A 13,342-nucleotide genomic window follows, 5' to 3' on the forward strand; every position below is an offset into this window, starting at 1 on the left:
GGGGGAGAGACTTCTTTAGGCTGCCCACAGCTGTGTCCCACTCAGCTGCACTCTGCACACCCAGTTCCAGGGGCAGCAGGTGTGTTGAGTTTCCCAGGGGGTCCAGGCGATGAGAAAAGGACCTCCCCACACTCACTGCTCTTTATTCACCCTCTTTTTTCCCTTTTCACTGAGCTTTCCATTAGGATATTCCTTCCAAATGACAAACTGGTCCAGGAAGAACTAGCCTGGAGTGCCTTCTTTCTCACAGACATATGGAACATATGACCCAGACAGGTGGCAGACAATTCTGCTAAATGAAGAAGGGAGGTGCGATTCTGTCAGGACAAAAGTAATTGGAAAATCTACCCTCTTGCGCTGTCATTTAGTCCATGGAGTGACTAAAATAAGCCTAAGCTTTCTGTCACGAGAAAGAACAGTTGAGTGAATCCTGTGAATTGCTGCTTGTATCAAACCATCACTGTGGTATATTTACTATATAGGAATAATAATAAATGTCCATACCTTCTTAGGTGTGATAACCTGTATACATAAAACCAGTACTCTTTTACTGTGAAAATCACTTTAGAATTTGTCTCTATATAAAGATTTTTAATTTTTGAAAACTGTTGATATACACTATGTTGTACTGTGTATTTTGGGTATATGGACCACAATAAAGCTGTGTGTGTATATATAAGGCACAATAATGAGAGAATAGGATAGACTTCCCCAGCCTCTAGAGGTTTTGCACTAAAATGCCCCCCCCCCATGAGAATGAATGCCTGCTTTATGAAACAAGGTTGTTATCCATAATTAGCCTTTCCCAGAGTGTGGCTTGTGATGTTTGAAAACTGCCCACTGTGTGGACAGGCAGTGTCTGGAAGCAGCTTCTGGGGTGAAAAAGCAGGTGTCAGGAGCAGCTCCTTTGGCCTTGACCCCCTCCCTCCCTCCCTCCCTCCCTCCCTCCTGCGTTCTCCGGTCTGCTATGGCTCACCAGCTGGGTGGAACTGATGGGGCTCCTGCTGGATCTTTGTTGCTGTGTTTTCCTTGTGCTTCGAATACTGCTTTCTGTTTAATGTTTGCATGTTGCCTAGAGAAGATTTTTCACTTTTAGACAAAGCCTACATAAGTAGTCCACGACACCCCCAGCTCCTGTTTTGCGTGCTTCTCTCCTCCCTGAGAAGGGAAAGAGCTGCCAATTTGCTTCTTCAGACCAGACGTTGCTTCTCCCAGGCTTCCTGTTTCCCTCTCCCGCAAGCACAGTACCGCTGGCTCCTGCAGCTTCCCTTATGAAGCAGCCCTGTGTAACTTGGTCCATGCATTCTGGATCCTAATACCCTTCAGATCCCACCAGTGCCTTTTCCCAGCCTCTTAGGAGGAGAGAGAAAGGAAGTGGTGAACCCGTAAACTCTTGTCAGGAAGGATCAGGATGAAAGCTTCTTGAAGCCTAAAAATGTTTACTTCATGGAAAGTCTTTCTAAATTGAGGTTTATGGAATGCTGCATCACTTAGGGTAAAAACCATAGAATACTATCTCCACGGCTGATCTTTCCATTACAATTGGCTCTAAAATGAAAATAGAAGGGCCGTGTGGCTTTGGGGGGCAAGTGGTGTATTTTTCTGCAAGAATTATCTTTCCTTCCTGGAATGTTGCATACTTATTCCCCAATGATTGTTTAGGTTTCTTAATGTTCATGTGGCTTGTTTTCCCCACTTGCCTGCATTCTAACTCTTGGGCAGTGGGTGCTTGTTTTTTTGTTTAAAATTAAAATATTCTTGAAATGTCCCTGGGTCCTGATGGTGTTTTGTTCAAGTCAGCATCAGGCCGCCATAGGAGTTTCCCATAACCTTATGGCCCTAAAACCATCCTGGCAGTGCTCTTATTTTAATTTGGGACAGAATTTTATTATTGGTTTTATTTATTTATTAAATTTGTATACCACCCTTCACCCAAAGATCTCAGGGTGGTTCACAGCATAAAAATACAAAACTATTTTTTTAAAAAAAATAATTTTTAATAATTTTACAACATAAACAAAAAACAAACAAACATAACACGACTTCCCCAAACCTCCCCTTCACTGCATCCTTATTTTAAAATTTTTTAGCAATCCTTCATCCCTTTTTATATTTAATTCTCTTTAAAGCTTTTTTCCCCCCCCTAAATTTCAAATTTTACAGCTGTAATTCTTTATATCCAATCCCTTGACATCTTAACATTCCGAAATTTTGCAGCAATTTTTAAGATAGATTTTGAATTTTTTCCAGTCTTCTTCCACTGTCTCTCTCTTCTGGTCACGGATTCTGCCGGTCATCTCTGCCAGTCCCATGAATTCAGTCACCTTGGTCTGCCATTCTTCCAGAGTAGGTACTTCTTTAGTCTTCCAATACTTCGCCAAAAGAATTCTTGCTGCTGTTGTTGCGTACATAAAGAATGTTCTATCTTTCTTTGGAACCGTTTGGCCCACCATGCCCAAGAGAAAAGCCTCTGGTTTCTTTATAAATGTCCACTTAAGGATTTTCTTAATTTCATTATAGATCATTTCCCAGTAGGCCTTAATCTTCGGGCAGGTCCACCAAAGATGATAAAAAGTTCCTTCGCATTCATTACACTTCCAGCAATTGTTATTGGGCAAATGATATATCTTTGCAAGCTTGACTGGGGTCATGTACCACCTATAGATCATTTTCATTATATTCTCTTTCAAGGCACTACATGCCGTAAATTTAATACCTGTGGTCCATAACTGCTCCCAGTCAGCAAACATAATATCATGACCAACATCTTGTGCCCACTTAATCATAGCTGATTTAACCGTTTCATCCTGTGTGTTCCATTTTAGCAGCAAATTATACATTCTAGACAAATTCTTAGTATTGGGTTCTAGCAATTCTGTTTCTAACTTTGACCTCTCCTTCTGAAATCCTAGTTTCCTGTCCTGCTTAAAGGTTTCATTAATCTGGTAATAATGTAACCAGTCTCGGACTTTAGGTTTCAATTTCTCAGAACTCTGTAGTTTCAGGTTTTCACCATCATATTCTATAATTTCACAATATTTTGGCCAATCTGAGTCCATGTTCAGTCTTTTTACCGCCTTGGCTTCCATTGGTGACAACCACCTGGGGGTTTTACTCTCTAACAAATCTTTATATCTATTCCATACATTATACAGTGCTTTCCTGACAATATGGTTTTTAAAGTTTCTATGTACCTTTACCTTGTCATACCATAGATATGCATGCCAACCAAAGTTGTTATCATAACCTTCCAGATCCAGAATATCTGTATTCTCAAGAAGTAGCCATGGTTTCAGCCAGCAGAAAGCTGCTGCTTCATAGTAAAGTTTTAAGTCCGGCAGGGCAAAGCCCCCTCTATCCTTTGCATCGGTCAGAATCTTAAATTTTATTCTGGGTTTTTTGCCCTGCCAGACAAATTTAGATATATCTTTCTGCCACTTCTTGAAACAATCCATCTTGTCTAAAATTTGCAATGTCTGGAACAGAAATAACAATCTCGGCAGTACATTCATCTTGATAACAGCAATTCGGCCTAACAAGGAAAGTCTCAGCCTAGACCATATATCGAAATCTTTCTTCACTTCCAACCAACATTTCTCATAATTATCTTTAAATAAGTTCACATTCTTAGATGTTAAGTTCACCCCCAGATATTTTACTCTTTTTGCAATTTCCAAACCGGTTTCTCTTTGAAAGCTATCTTTTCCCCCCATCGTTAGATTTTTTTCCAAGACTTTTGTCTTATGTTTGTTTAATTTAAAACCTGCTACTTGACCAAATATTTCAATTAGTTCCAAAACTCTTTTTGTACTGGCTTCTGGCTGTTGTAGTGTCAAAACTAGATCATCTGCAAATGCTCTTAACTTATATTGTTTAGTTCCGACCTGTATTCCTTTAACCATCTGGTCCCTTCTAATCATGTTCAGGAAAACCTCCAGTACCGATATAAACAATAGGGGGGATATTGGGCATCCCTGTCGTGTCCCTTTCTCTATTGGAATCTCGTCCATAACCATACCATTTACAATTAGTTTAGCCTTTTGCTCAGAATATATTGCACCTATACCATTTTCAAAGTTTTTGCCTACCCCCATCCCTTGGAGATTCCTCTTCATAAAACTCCAACAAATGTTGTCAAAGGCTTTCTCTGCGTCCACAAAAATCAAAACAGCCTTTCTATTTATGTCAGTTTCCAGGAGTTCTAAAATGTCTATAATGTTCCTCACATTGTCTGACAATTGTCTACCTGGTAGAAAGCCTGTTTGGTCCCTGTGAATCTCCTCTAACAAAACTTTTTTAAATCTTTTTGCTAAAATGTCTGCAAAAATTTTATAATCCACATTCAAAAGTGATATAGGGCGGTAGTTCTTAACTTGATGTTTCTCAGTTTCTGTCTTCGGTATAAGTGAGATGAATGCTTCCTTCCACGATTCGGGAGCCTTTTTCCCCTCCAAGATTTGGTTACAAACTTCTTTCAATGGTTGTACTAGCCATTCCTTCAGTGCTTTATAGTATTTCGCAGTTAGTCCATCTGGTCCTGGTGATTTCCCTAGTTGCATATCCTGAATGGCACTCTCTATTTCTTGGTCTGTAATTTTCTCATTCAAACTCCTTCTGTTTTTTCCCGAAATTTTTGGTAGGCCATATTTTTCAATAAATTCTTCTATCTGTTGTTCATTTTTTGGCCCTTGTTTGTATAATTTCTTAAAAAAACTTTGAAAACAGTTACTTATCTCATTTGGTTTATTAATAAACTTCCCATCTACTTCGAGTGATGTCACCGTATTTAGCTTTTGTCTCTTTTTCAATTGCCATGACAGTAGCTTCCCACATTTATCTGCTGACTCAAAGGTCTTTTGCTTCATTTGTTTTATTTTCCATTCTATTTCCTGATTCATCAGTTCCATATATTGTGTTTGATAAAACTTTATTTCTCTTAAAATCTCATGTGAGTTAGGCTTAGATCTCAGTTTCTTCTCCCCTTCTTTTATTAGGTTCCAAATTTTCTCTTTCCTCTCATTCTGTTTTTTCCTCTTTATTGAATTCTGTTGTATTAGGAAGCCGCGCATCACGGCTTTGCTTGCGTCCCAAATTACTCTTTTTTCGACATCTGATCTCAGATTTATCTCGAAGTAGTCTTTAAGTGTCTTTTGGGCCTTTTTACAAATTTCTTCATCTCCAAAAAGAGTGTCATTCATTCTCCATCTAAAGGTTCCAGATGTTGTCAGTTTCATCTCCATCTTCACAGCATTATGGTCGGAACAGGTTTTTGGGCAAATTTCTGTTTTTTTAACCCTTGATGCCAAATTACTAGAAATCCAGATTTGGTCGATTCTAGTCCATGTCATTTTTGCTTCAGAGAAAAAGGTCCCTTCCCTTTCCAGAGGGTTCCTAGTTCTCCAAATGTCAATCAGGTCCATAGTGTCAGTCAGTTCAAAAAAAGTCTTTGGTAGTCTTCCATCATTAGATATTACTTGTCTTTGGGCCTTGTCCATGTTTGTGGAGACAACTCCATTCATATCGCCCATCATTATAATTTTGAAGTCCAAAAAGTCCATTAAAGTCTCATGCAACTTCTTGAAGAATTCAGCCTTCCCCTCATTTGGTGCATAAACTCCAACAATCAAAATCTTTTCTCCATGAGTCTGAATTTCCACTGCCAGGTATCTTCCTTGGTCATCCTTAAAGATCATTTTTAAAAATACAAAACTAAAACACAAAATACATAATAAGAACAAGAACAAAGCAAACCAGTAACGCCCCTCCCCAAATCCCACAAACACATTTAAAATGATCCAGTGAAACGTTTTCAACCGTAAGTCATCTTGGCTGTTCAGCAGTATGAGTGGCAGTGCTGATATAATATATTACCTGATGCCAAAATAGGCTTCTAAGTGGTCTAACAATGAATAAAAACTAGGGACACAAACATTAGAATAGAAAAACCTGCTCTAATTAAAGTATACAATTAAACAATCCTATCAAAACATTAAAATATAAATATCCATAACAAAGCTAGACCATGAAACAATCCAATTAATAAAAACCAAAGCAATTTAAATGAGGAACTCGAGAGCTCAATGGGATGCTGATATGTGCTGCTCTTTTGAGCAACATGTTCAAATGCCCCCCCCCCATATCTCTTGCCCACAAATAGGGTGGAGAATTTCAAGAGGGGATCTGTGCAGAGCTCCCAGAAAAGCCACTCCTTGATTTTGTGGTTCCTTCCTCTTCTGCATGTATAGCTTCATTTGATTGTAGCCTTGGCTGTTAATTTCTGAGAAGTTTAAAATGATCATTACCCCTCATTGGCACCCACCACACTGAACACTTTAAAGAAAAAGTAGGTAACTGAATAATGAGTACAGATACAATTCACAGATATATATATATATAGAGAGAGAGAGAGCTGGAGAAGGAGGAGAGGACAGAGGGTGCAGAAAGAGCTGTGAGTGGAGAAGGGCCCTTTCCCCTTTCATCCTCTGGACCCCCAGGGAAACTCAACAAACTTCCTGCGCCTGGAACTGGGTGTGGAGAGTGCAGCTGAATGGGACACAGCTGTGGGCAGCCTGAGGAAGGGCCACCTTCCTTGAGCCTAGAAATGAAATAATCAGTCAATAATCATCACACATGTTTCGTAAAGCGTGTTCTCCATAATAGAGAGCACGTGTTCTGGTGGGGGCCAAAAAGGCCACCCCACTGTTGTTGGGCAAATTGGCCACATGCTGTGATTGGGCAAGGAGTGTTGCTGGGGAGAATGTTATGTGGCTAAAGTGTGGGAGGGGTCAGAGGTCTTAAATGCAGGGCTCGCAGCCTGGCGCCTTCTCTTGGGCTGCGTGCACCGGATCACCCGCGCGCGCACCCTGAAAAGGGGGGGGTGTTCATTGTCCTTTGACCTTGCTATGCCTGTCATGGGGTCGTCTGCTTTGGGGCAGGGGCCTCGTAGGAATTTTGTCCATTTGGCTGATTGGCTGGGGCCATTTGTTTTTTTGCCTAGGTAAAGGTAAAGGTAAAGGTACCCCTGCCCGTACGGGCCAGTCTTGACAGACTCTGGGGTTGGTGCGCCCATCTCACTCAAGAGGGCGGGGGCCAGCGCTGTCCGGAGACACTTCCAGGTCAGGTGGCCAGCGTGACAAAGCTGCATCTGGCGAGCCAGCGCAGCACACGGAAACGCCGTTTACTTTCCCGTCAGTAAGCGGTCCCTATTTATCTACTTGCACCCAAGGGTGCTTTTGAACTGCTAGGTTGGCAGGTGCTGGGACTGAGCAGCGGGAGCGCACCCCGCAGCGGGGATTCGAACCGCCGACCTTTCGATCGGCAAGCCCTAGGCGCTGAGGCTTTTACCCACAGCACCACCCGCGTCCCATTTTTTTGCCTACTGCGTAGCAAATCATCACAACTTGTACGGTTGGCGGTTAGGCATTGGTTCAAATTGGTTGGTGGAGGGGTAAGTGCCTACCCCTCCAATGGTGGTGCGGAAAGGGAATTCCGTTAAAGGAATCCAGGGGCTTGCCATCCCTTTCGTCCTAGGCCCTGGCATCGGACTTGGGCCGTGCAAGCCCCACAGGAACATGAGGGTGAGAGATGGGGGACTGATGCCCAGCTTCATTTCTCCCCAATATGGTTCTCCCTGACTGGCTTCCGCTGGAATCCCGAAGTCAGTTCTGTCCCAGGGGCAAGGACAGATAGTCGTAACCAATGCCTAAGCAACCACTCACGTGTGTGTATTTAAATAAAGTTGTGGCCAAATTCATGTCAAAAACCTTAAACAAAAATTGATGTGTGAAGTGTGAGTTATTGGGGTGGCCTGGGGGGACCTTGGCGCGCAAGTGTCACATGAAATTGATTGGTATTAGCTGCCAGGACAGACAAGAAAGAAGAAACTTCCTGCTTGCATCACGAAGTTATGAGTCACCCTGACAGAAGTTGTGGCAATGGCCACTAGATTCAGTGGCTTGGGGGAAAAGATTAGACAAATTTGGTGGCTTTGAAAACAATCCACTTGCCCACATCCCTCCCCGATAATTTTTCTGCAAGCAGATTTTGTGTTTAGAACCCCATTAAGTTAGTAAAGCTGCAGTCCTAGGCACATTTACTTGGGAGTAAGTCACACTGAAGTGAGTAAATAGGATGCATAGGATTGATGAATAAGACATTGCTGGATTGGAACTTGTGAATGATAGAGAATATTAAGGGCATTTCACTCTTGCTTTTTCTTGCACAAAGAATAATAAACTGTGGGTTTTTTGTGGGGGACAAAGACCACATCTTTCCTCTCAGTTGCGCACCTCTTCAAGGCATCGGTGTGAGGAAAGGTGACTCTGCTTATGTCATTCCTTCACTTCTTTGCACGCTTTTTAAATGAGGAATGAACAACTTCTGTTGCAGCTTTCTGACATTTTATAGAAAAACATATAAGCACCTATTTCCCCTTCTTTTGCCCTGGAGACTTCTTGTGACTTTGCTGTTGGAGCAGAACTGCAATAACAGCCTCACTGTCATATGCCTGAACGTCTTTTCATAAGGAGTGCAGTCTACCGAAAAATACTGTGGCAGGTAGATTACGCTTAAAGCAGAACCCTGTGTTAAATTTGGGGTTCTGTTAGTGTATAGTGGTCCTAATAAAAATGGAGAGCAGGTCTACAACAATCTACATTGTTTTTAGCAGATCTACTGAGCAGTCATCCAAAAGTGCATTTGTGAACGAAGTACATATGTGTGTCAGGGCTGGAGTCAGACGCAGGTCTGCAAGAAAGAAGCAGAGTTTGTCAGAGAAGTTAACTCTTTAGTCAAAGAATGAACGGCATACAACTCAACATCACTTTCCAGCAAGTCTTGCCCCTATAGAGCAGTTACCAGGACTGGTGGTGCCCTCCTTCTGCCAGCGCTAAGACTCTTCCCCTGCTGGATGTTTCCGAAGCAGCCTGAGCACCTGTACTCTCTGTTCTGCTCTACGCACCATCCTGCACGTCCTTGGAGACAAGGGGCAAGGGGAGATTGTTGCAGAAGGAGAGATAAATCTCCTGGGATTCTTCTGCAGCCTCTCCTCACCCTCCATCTGCTTCAGCCTATGAGTCTGAACTCTCTCTGCCACAGGCTCTCCTTGCTCACTAAATCCCATTGCCTCTTCAGCATCCAACAACTTCTCCCCCCACTCTTCTCCTCTGACCTCTCCTTGGTGTCCCACCACCAATCTCCTGGCTCTGAGCCTTCCTCCTCTGGGGTGTCCCTTGGGCTTCCCCAGCTAGTGCCTCCCACCACTCCTCTGCCTCCAGCCAGTCACTGAAAATTAATAGCCGCACTAATGGACAACCAGAATTTGAGTATGCGTCTGCCAGAGGCCGGCAAAAGGAATCATTTCTAAAAGTTTTGTGTATTCCCTTAACTGTGTGACTGCACAAATGAAACATTTGTGCCATTGTAGTGATAAGGAGATTCAAGGATTCCCAGCATCTCATTTCTTTATCATTTCACTTTTAATTTGTATACCACTTTTCTATATTACTATACACAGGGTGGTTTACAAGATGAAGACACAACAAAGGTCACACACTTTACAACAGTCTGAACTAAGACGAAAATGTGTTAATAAAAACATAACTTTAAAATAAACAACTTACATCAAATAAAGCAATATTCAATAGTCCATTAGCATATAATAATACACAATAAAATTTAATATCAGCAAAAAATAATTAAACAGAAATTCTCAACAATTACAATAAATAATTTCTAAACTATAAATAAAAATAAAAATAACAAGTCACCTAAAATGTCATAAAATACCAAATGGTATTTTATTCAAATAGTATTTTATGCATATAATCAGAAAAGCAAAGACCCATAGCTTACAGAACTATTTTTTAAAAAATTCTGGTTCTGGTGTCTGTTAGGCTCATGAATCAAGCAATAATCCGGTTCACAGCAAGCTGAAGCAAAACAACATCTGGAAATGGCATGAAAACCCAGAAAAGGACCACATAACTGATGGAGCAGCTGGTAGAACAAGTAGGGAGTATTCAGGTTAATTAAATCCTTCTCTAATACATTTTGAACAGCAATCCAAATGGCAAGACCTCTTTTTGGCAGATAGGGAAATGTCCCCCATGGATCCGAACTGGGTCACAGATGCAGCATCTTTATAGTAAATGTGATCAATCCTGCTTGCTTAGAGAAACTTCAACTTAATAATTCTAACTGAGCTGAAGAAAAGACTCACAGAGATGGAGGGGTCTTGCAGGTCACTCCTACAGTCCCCTGCTCACTGCAGAAAATGTGAGATTGAGCAGACAGAGCAACTTCTGCTCAAAGACCTCCAGGAGAAGAGGCCCACGATTACTCAACCCTTCAACTACTCTTACCACCTTTGAGAAATATCTTCTAACATTCTACTGAAATCCCCCCTCCTGCAATTTAAGATCCTGTGTTGTTACCTAGCCCTCGCATGACTAGTTTGCTAGTGCATGTATGAGACTTTGTCAATTGCTTTGCTGAAATCAAGAAAAACTACATCCACTAACCTAGTGGAAATCAAGAAATCAAGAAAAACTACATCCACTAACCCAACCAAAAAGAGAAATAAGATTAGTCTGGCAAGATTTGCTCTTGACAAGTCCATAATGGCTCCTAGTAATCATGACATTGTTGTCAATATGCTTACAAATAGATGCTTTATAATCTTCTCTAGTATAGATCAGATTGTGGGGTGTATAGGGTATGGAGGGTGGGCACTACATCTGGTGGGAGACACGTTATGCTCCTTTTGGGGTAGTTTGTCTGCCTTTGGTCCCCACCCATCATTCAGCTCTCACCTGTGGCTCCTAGAAGGTGTCAGCACCCTAGGAAACAGCTTCGACTGACCAGATAAACCAGGTGAGGGTAGCTGATGGGTCTCAAACCTGTGGTGAGTTAGAGACTTCACCTGCATGCAGAGACAGGCTCTGTCAGATTGAGTGGGCAGGGCCAGTGGTCAAGGAGGCAGTTTCTGCACATGCTGTAGAGGGAAGTGAGGGGCAGATGGGGCTCATCAACCTAGGAAGACAGTCCATCCAGAAGAAGGAAAACTCTGGTCCTAAGCATCCACTGCCTTGCAGGATATATTTGGGAGAAGAAGGAGTTAAGCAGTAAACCTTACACAAATCCAGAGTATAGTCCCTAAAATGGTTGGATGGCACCTTGTACGCCTCCCTCCAGCAACTCCTGCAGCCCAGTTAGTGCTAAACATATTGCCCTCCTTTCCTTTGGTCCAGTTCAGCAAGGCTGAAAGAGGGCAGTCCAGGACCTCCAGACACAATGCCCAGGCTTGTGCCCCTGGGGGTCACTTCAGTGCTGTAGCACAGAGATTTCACTTCACCCCTGGAGGCACACTCCATTGTCTCTCAAAACAGATGGATGTCAACAAGATCAGATGGACCAGCCTGTAATTTCTCAGTGCCTTCTTTCTCTTTCTTTGGAAAGTCACGAGGAGCATAGCAGGTGCATAAATACTTCAGGGTCAGTTTATCAGTTGTAGAAAAAAGGAGTAAAACATGAGGAAGCTCTCACATCTTGACCCCAAGAATGAGGCTGTCTCACGCTTTAAGCAGAGCATGCCATTAAGTCAGCAAATCCTACATTCTTGTTCAATGCACCCTGAGGAGATTTCACCCCTCCCATATCCAAGAATCTGCTGATGTGCTCTGCTGATTCTCCAGAGAGGAGGGGCGGTGTTCTGCTCTCTACTTATTCCGCTCCAGCCTAACATCAGTCAGTCAGTGTGTCGGAGAGAGAGAGAGACTGAGTGTTAGAGATTGTGTGTATAGATAAGGTTGCTGCTAAGAGCAGCTGCAGACACTCAGGGCAGTTCAGTTTTTTAGTTTAGACCTCATTTAGCTCTGTATATAGTTGTATATTATAGGTGTAGATAGAATAAAGAAGATATTCTACAGAGCTGCTCTCTGAGTCGTTTATGCTCTGCTATACTCTGCTATACTCTGCTGTGCGACGACTGTCTTCTTGTGGAAGTGAATCCGCTGCTCACAACTCTAAGCTGTGAGTCCACAGCACTTTGTGTTTTTTTTAAAAAATAATATTTATTAAGAGTTTAAAGATTACAAAAAGAAAGAAAAAGAATTAAACATGACAATTTAATAAAATACAAAAACAAAAACACTACATGAAACATTGAATTAACAGAACAAAACAAAAACAATTAAAAATACTTCCAATATTTTCAATCTTAACTTTCATTCACTTGTTTCATTGACTTCCTCTCGCCTCCCTTTTTGTATTCCACTTCAATTAACTGTTTCAGCAATTCCTTTCCATCTTCCTCTGTTTTCTGTCCTGTAATTAATCTTAACATATTCTAACCTTATTTTTTCCCTTTAATACATTAATAATCTGTCTGTACCTAGTTCCTTATAGCATTTCTGCCAAAGCCATATAACTTCATTCCACCATTTTTCTATAGCTCATTAATTTTACAATATTTCTGTAAATAATCTTTAAATTTTTTCCAATCTTCTTCCACCAACTCTTCCCCTGGTCTCGGATTCTGCCAGTCATTTCTGCCAATTCCATACAGTCCATCAAATTCATCTGCCATTCTTCCCGGGTGGGTAAATCTTGTGTCTTCCAATACTTCACGATGAGTCCACAGCACTTTGACCTGTTCCTGTGCAGAAGGTGGTCTCTGGAAGTGCTACCCAGCTCGCCTAGCCCAGTCGGGGCTGAAGTATGTGAGTCCAGTTGGTGGCACTGGCTCAAGGGTGATGCTGACACACCCATCCAATACATATGTTTGTTGTATTTGCATTTCACATTTTAAAATGTCCTTTTAGGACTGGGGGGGGGGAGCCTTCAGTCTTCACTAGGAGGCCTGATGAGATGACCAGCTAAACGAAAAGTTATTTGCCTCATATTGTTGCTCTCTGATATAGGGTTATATTTTCTTTTTCCCCTTGGCTCAGCCTCTCCATTTTCTCAGAAATAACCCTTTCTGTGTTACCTGTTCTTAAGCCACACTTCTCCACCCTCCATAGTTTTCAGGAAAAACCAAGCTAAAATTGGAGCAGTGGGAATCTTCTTTTGCAATCAGCTGTCCACATGGCCAGCCATGGTGGGCGGTTGCTTAGCAGCTAAGAAAAGATGCCTCCCAAAAGAGTCGGAGCCCTGAGCATTGAGGGACTCTGCTTGGATGCTCAGTTGCACAGCTGAAAGTGGGGTGTTGGTTTTGTCTCTCCCTTCTTTGCTGGTGTGTGAGTATGAGGGACAGGGGGAGAGAGAGACTCCAAAGTCAAGCTACACAGAAAACAGTGAGTCCCAGAGAAGGTGGATAGCTTCTTTGACATGAACTTATCCA

Source organism: Podarcis erhardii (genome assembly GCF_964252035.2).
Source record: "Podarcis erhardii genome assembly, chromosome: 5".
NCBI lineage: Eukaryota > Metazoa > Chordata > Lepidosauria > Squamata > Lacertidae > Podarcis > Podarcis erhardii.